Consider the following 6,400-nt stretch of genomic DNA (forward strand, 5'->3'; position numbering starts at 1 on the left):
TTGAAAGGGATACAGAGCCCTGGGGATTTCCAGGCACTGCTGGCGAAAGAAAAAGGAACAGGTAAGAGGGGCCATAAAAGGTAGTGCTGTGGGTTAAACCACAGAGCCCAGGATTTGCCGATCAGAAGGTCGGCGGTTCGAATCCCCGTAACAGGATGAGCTCCCGTTGCTCGGTCCCTGCTCCTGCCAACCTAGCAGTTCGAAAGCACATCAAAGTGCAAGTAGATAAATAGGTACCGCTCCGGTGGGAAGGTAAACGGTGTTTTCGTGCGCTGCTCTGGTTCGCCAGAAGCGGCTTAGTCATGCTGGCCACATGACCCGGAAGCTGTACGCCGGCTCCCTTGGCCAATAAAGTGAGATGAGCGCCACAACCCCAGAGTCGGGCACGACTGGACCTAATGGTCAGGGGTCCCTTTCCCTTTACCTTTCAAGAGGGGCCATTGCTTCTGAAGCAGCCCCACTGTTGACTTCAATAAAACTCTGGAGGGCATCATATGCATATGTTACTTTGTGGATACTGGTCTAATAGAAAAATAGGAACATAAGAAGCAGCCTTATGCTGAGTCAGACCACCAGCTTTGAACTGTCTACACTGACTGGCAGAGGCTCTCCAGAGTTTCAGGCAAAAATCTCGCCCAGCTCAGCCCAGCCCTACCTGACGGTAAGAGCTGTTTGACAGTGGAACAGTCTCCCTCAGGAAGTGGTGGACTCTCCTTCACTGGAGGTTTTTAAGCAGAGGTTGGATGGCTATCTATCACAGATGCTTTAGCAGAGATTCTGGTATTGCAGGGGTTGGACCTGATCACCCTCGGGGTCCCTGCCAACTCTACAGTTCTATAATTCTACCTGGAGATGTTGTGGACTGAACCTGGGACATTCTGAATTCAAAGCAGATGCAACTGAGCTTGTCCTCCCCCAATCTAGCAGATATAGCCCCCCAGTCAGTGTGTGTGTGTGTGTGTGTGTGTGTGTGTGTGTTTGTCTGTTGGGTCCCAAGTGCCATGAGTCCCAAAGAGTGATCATGGAAGGGCCAGTCAGTCCACAATAGGCATGTGGGAAGTAAAGGAACCAAAATTTGATGCCTGTGATACAAGAACAAATTCCGTTTTGCAGCCATTTTGTACCATTTTGTGGGACTGGCTAAAGGCAGGCAGCGAGCAAAAACAATGATGAGTTAAGAGTTTGTGCCCAGAGTATTTACTGCTTTTTATCAAGCCTGGCACAGTTTGTTTGTAGTTTGCTGAGAGTTGTGAAACTGTGTATGCTCAGTTTATTTTACAGCGGTACCTCGGGTAACAGACGCTTCAGGTTACAGACTCCGCTAACCCAGAAATAGTACCTCAGGTTAAGAACTTTGCTTCAGGATGAGTACAGAAATAGTATGGCGGCGCAGCGGCAGCGGGAGGCCCCATTAGCTAAAGTGATACCTCTGGTTAAGAACAGTTTCAGGTTAAGAACGGACCTCCAGAATGAATTAAGTTCTTAACCTGAGGTGCCACTGTATTTTATTTTTTGGTAGTCTTTCAGATACCACAAGATTGTGTGTGTGTGAGAGAGAGAGAGAGAGAGAGAGAGAGAGAGAGAGAGATATTTTATTTTGGGCATTCCTTTTTAGGGGGAAGAGGCCCTGTTTGGGGAGCTGCACCAGGGCTCCCAAACACCATCATCCGGCCTTGTGAGTGCCTGGAGGCGGTTGGAGGATGGATGACGGCTAATGGATTGAAGTTGAATCCTGACAAGACAGAAGTACTGTTCTTGGGGGACAGGGGGCAGGCTGGGGTGGAGGTCCTGAATGGGGTAACTGTGCCCCTGAAGGACCAGGTGCGTAGCCTGGGAGTCATTTTGGACTCACAGCTGTCCATGGAGGCGCAGGTCAATTCTGTATCCAGGGCAGCTGTCTACCAACTCCACCTGGTACGCAGGCTGAGACCCTACCTGCCCGTGGACTGTCTCGCCAGAGTGGTGCATGCTCTAGTTATCTCCCGCCTGGACTACTGCAATGTGCTCTATGTGGGGCTACCTTTGAAGGTGACTCGGAAACTACAGCTAATCCAGAATGCGGCAGCTAGACTGGTGACTGGGGGCGGCCGCCAAGACCATATAACACCGGTCTTGAAAGACCTAAATTGGCTCCCAGTACGTTTCCGAGCACAATTCAAAGTGCTGGTGTTGACCTTTAAAGCCCTAAACGGCCTCGGCCCAGTATACCTGAAGGAGCGTCTCCACCCCCATCGTTCTGCCCGGACGCTGAGGTCCAGCGCCGAGGGCCTTCTGGCGGTTCCCTCATTGAGAGAAGCAAAGCTACAGGGAACCAGGCAGAGGGCCTTCTCGGTAGTGGCGCCCGCCCTGTGGAACGCCCTTCCAGCAGATGTCAAAGCGATAAACAACTACCTGACATTCAGAAGACATCTTAAGGCAGCCCTGTTCAGGGAAGTTTTTAACGTGTGATATTTTAGTGTGGTTTTTTTTGGTTTCTATGGAAGCCGCCCAGAGTGGCTGGGGAAACCCAGCCAGATGGGCGGGGTACAAATAATAAATTATTATTATTGTGATGAATAGGCTGGGGAGCAAGTGCAGAGTTTTAAATTGTGGGCAGCACCATTCAATCTGGCTTCAAATTACAGCAAAGCAGGTTTGTGTTAGATAGTATATTGGCCTCATTTTCTTCACAGTCCTTCGCCGTTTGCAGAGCTCAGCTTGCGCAAGATGCAGGTCCTCTGTGATTTAGAAGCAGTGGAAGAGAGTCTCTCAAGCCATCTGTCTTTGACATTTCTTGAATGCTTATATCAGCTTGGGTAACACTGCTGAGGTCATTGGGCTGTTTCCGGAGACGACAGATGCCTTACGACAAGAATAATAAAAGTCTATTGCGTGACCTTGAAAAGGGCATTTGCTCAGGGCCTGTGTGTGACATATATGAACAGAGAGAACAGCAGTGGTTGTCAAGTAAAGCAGACTATAGCAGGAAGCATCTGAGATATACTCTGCCTGGTCATTCAGCTGACAGCCGAGGTCCGAGGCAGTTTGTGCCCACAGAGAGCCAGAGCTCACAGTCAAAGACCTTGCATGGCTTAGGAAAATTCCCATCTCCCTCGCAACATCTTCCTTGAAATGATCCTATCTACAGTATGAATGTCAGAGGATTCTGATGGAAGCAGATGCAGAAACTGCTGATATTCACTTATTTGGAATGCAATCCAGCAAATGTTATCAGTATTCTCTGTCATTCTTGCTTTCTTTCTGCAAAATAATAATAATACATGATTGATTACAATGTTGTTTTTTGCATTGCTTTTCCTTTGCATTACAGTGAATAGGTTGGAATAATGGATGGACAACATAAATTATGCAATGTGCATGATTAGTTATGTAATTTTGTCACAGAGGAGGACAGCAAGGCAAGTAATGTAGTTTTGGCAGAAGAAGGACTGCAGCAGAATGGAAGCCTTGCTGCATGCAATGAGTACAGGTGTGAGTCCAGGTGTGATGGCTTGGGAATCTGATTCAGAGGCTGAACCGGAGGAATCCCAGCCTGCACAGGAGTCCCTGCCTCCAGGGCCAGCTGAGCCGGGGCAGGGCCTTGAATCTGAATCCACCTGTGCTGGATCCTCAGGAGCAGACACCAGATGAATCCACTCTGGCTCCGGAGGTGATTGAGGACCCATTGCCTGCAGGTGCTCCTCTCCCAGCCCTGTCAGGGGAAGGGGAAGTTGCCTCTGGGTCCAGTAACCCTCCAGCCTCTCCTGAGCTGCAGAGGCTCAGGGCAGAGAGGCGGAGGGAACTAGGTTCTCTCAGGAGGAGTGCTCGCCTTAAGGCCAGGGGAGGCGAGTCACCTGTGGGCCGGGACCACCCTAGGCCCCAGAGGAGATAAAGGCCAGTCAGCCCAGTCCCAGGTTGCGGGGGCAACGACGTTGCAAACCTGTTTCTGCCAGCACCCAGACCTGTTTTTCCGGAGTTCCCGACCACGCCCGGCTTCTTGCTTTGGACCCTGCTTTGCCCTTGGTGGACAGTCTCCAGACCCTCAGCCCAGGACCGGACTCTGACCACACCTCATGGTAAACCCCTCCCCCCCCCGGGACCAGCACACCAGGGTTCACTGGTACGGTTAGGTAATCTTAAGAGTCAATGCCTATTGGTCTTAAAAGTACCCCCCCCAAATGGTAATATGTACTATTTCGCTGCATTTGGAGGCCCTCCTGCCCATTCAGCTGGGTGGGGTTCTGTCCCCAAGTGCCTGACTTAATGGACCACTGTCATCGTTGTCCATGTCCACACATCAGTTCAGATTCAAAAAAGCAGCCTAAATTGGCTGCTGGGGCAAGAGGAGAACTGTGCATGCAAATACATTTCACATTCGCTCAGCTTGCTTTTGCTGCTGTTGGTGAGTGTGCTCATCTCACTTCCATGCCTAGTCCGCTCAGACATTCCTGGTTTCTGCGCTGTCGCAAAGTTATCTGTCTGGAGACAGGAAGCCCCAATAACAGCAAACATACCACCTCAGGCCTATTTAATTGCTCATCTTCTAACATTGTGTATGCAATCAAATGCCAGCAGTGCCCTTCAGCTGCCTATATTGGACAAACAGGCCAAACATTATGCCAAAGGATAAATGGACATAAATCTGACATCAGGAATCACAAGACAGAGAAACCAGTAGGAGAACACTTCAGTCTCCCAGGACATTCAATACAAGATCTCAAAGTGGCTGTCCTGTTACAAAAGAATTTCAGAAATAGACTTGAAAGAGAAGTTGCTGAATTACAACTTATCACTAAACTGGAAAGACCTGGTCTGAACAGCGATATTGGATTCTTATCCCGTTACGCAGGCTAAGACTATTCTTGGTCATCTACGTACTGTTCCCTTAATAATCTCTTGCTTTTTCTTTTTCTTGTGGGACCAACTGTCATTAACGGTCACTAACAGACTTACCATACCCACTAGCCAATCACCAATTCCCCCCCCATTATATATAAGGGTCTTATGACTTCTGTTTCAGTGTATCTGAAGTGTGCACGCACACAAAAGCTTATACCTAAAACTACTCAGTTGGTCTCTAAGGTGCTACATTATAATTTTAAAATTCTTTTGGAAGGATTCTTTTAAAGACTTTCTTAGATCATACAACTTTTTTGAAGACTTGATTCTTTCATGGGAATTTTTAGGTTTTTAAAAAGAGTCTTTTTAACTATCTTTTTAAAGAATTGTTTTAATTTATTTTGACTACAGCAGACCAACATGGCTACCTACTTGAATCTATATATTTCCCGACAGCTGTCAAGATCTATTCTCTTGCGGAGTCTCAGGGCAAGAGATGAAAGCTTCTGTAACTTTCCTAAATCTATTTGTTCATTTTAAAAGCCAAGGTCATCCAGGGAAACACATGATCTTCCCCTTCTTCCCCTCTCTCAAAACCAGAATAAGGCAGAAAAGGCAATCGAGATGACATTATCGTCGGCTGCTTCTCCTGTTTCCCATTTCAGGCCTTAAAGCAGCCGTCCTTTTGCCATTAGTCAACCCCTCTAGTTAGTTAACTGACGTGACTCAAAACCGCATTGGACAAGACAGCCTCTAGATAAGATATTGCAAGGTCTAAGCTTGGCATGTACACTTAAGAACAGAAATATTCAGCCCGTTCCTTCAAATAATATCCTTGACTCTTTTGAAAGCTATGGAGATTGATAGCATGAGTGTAGGAAACAAGAAGCATCTATCATTTGATTCTCCGGCAGCTGGCGGTGGCAACGGGCACAGCTTTCAAACACTGTGAAGAGAGGTTTCAATTCTACAGCGCTGGAAACCAGCCAGCACAGTTTGCTTGCTGATATGCAAAAGAACAAACAAATGAACAAACTGCACCCCACCCTCCGACAAATGGTTAGCTCAGTTGGTTAGAGCCTGATGCTGATAACGCCAAGGTTGCAGGTTCGATCCCCATATGGAACAGCTGCATATTCCTGCACTGCAGGGGGTTGGACTAGATGATCTGGAGGGCCCCTTTTAGCGCCACAATTATATTATCCTCTGAAATACAAGATAGCTACAATTTTTTTGTTTCCCTTGATGCTCCACAACCGGTTAGGACTCAGGAGAGGCAGATAATGCAAACAGCATATCACATGACAAAACTGTGCCAGGATTGTATCATTCCATAAACCCCAATTCTAGTAGCTGGAGTCCTTCCCCTGGTTTTTTGCATGTATTTAGATATGTCCAGGGATGCGGGTGGCGCTGTGGGTTAAACCACAGAGCCTAGGACTTGCCGATCAGAAGGTCGGCGGTTCGAATCCCCGCGACAGGGTGAGCTCCTATTGCTCGGTCCCTGCTCCTGCCAACCTAGCAGTTCGAATGCACGTCAAAGTGCAAGTAGATAAATAGGTACCACTCCAGCGGTAAGATA

The 6,400-nt window shown here is 48.0% G+C and overlaps 1 long non-coding RNA gene across 1 annotated transcript; it reads left to right on the plus strand.

Moving 5' to 3' along the window:
* The first annotated feature begins 4,862 nt into the window (after positions 1–4,862).
* Positions 4,863–6,170, plus strand: LOC309529825. The gene is made up of 2 exons (XR_014218495.1): positions 4,863–5,326; positions 5,419–6,170. It is a non-coding gene; the product is annotated as an uncharacterized lncRNA (long non-coding RNA).
* Positions 6,171–6,400: the final 230 nt, after the last annotated feature.

Source organism: Podarcis vaucheri, assembly GCF_965113315.1.
Source record: "Podarcis vaucheri genome assembly, chromosome: 3".
Lineage (NCBI taxonomy): Eukaryota > Metazoa > Chordata > Lepidosauria > Squamata > Lacertidae > Podarcis > Podarcis vaucheri.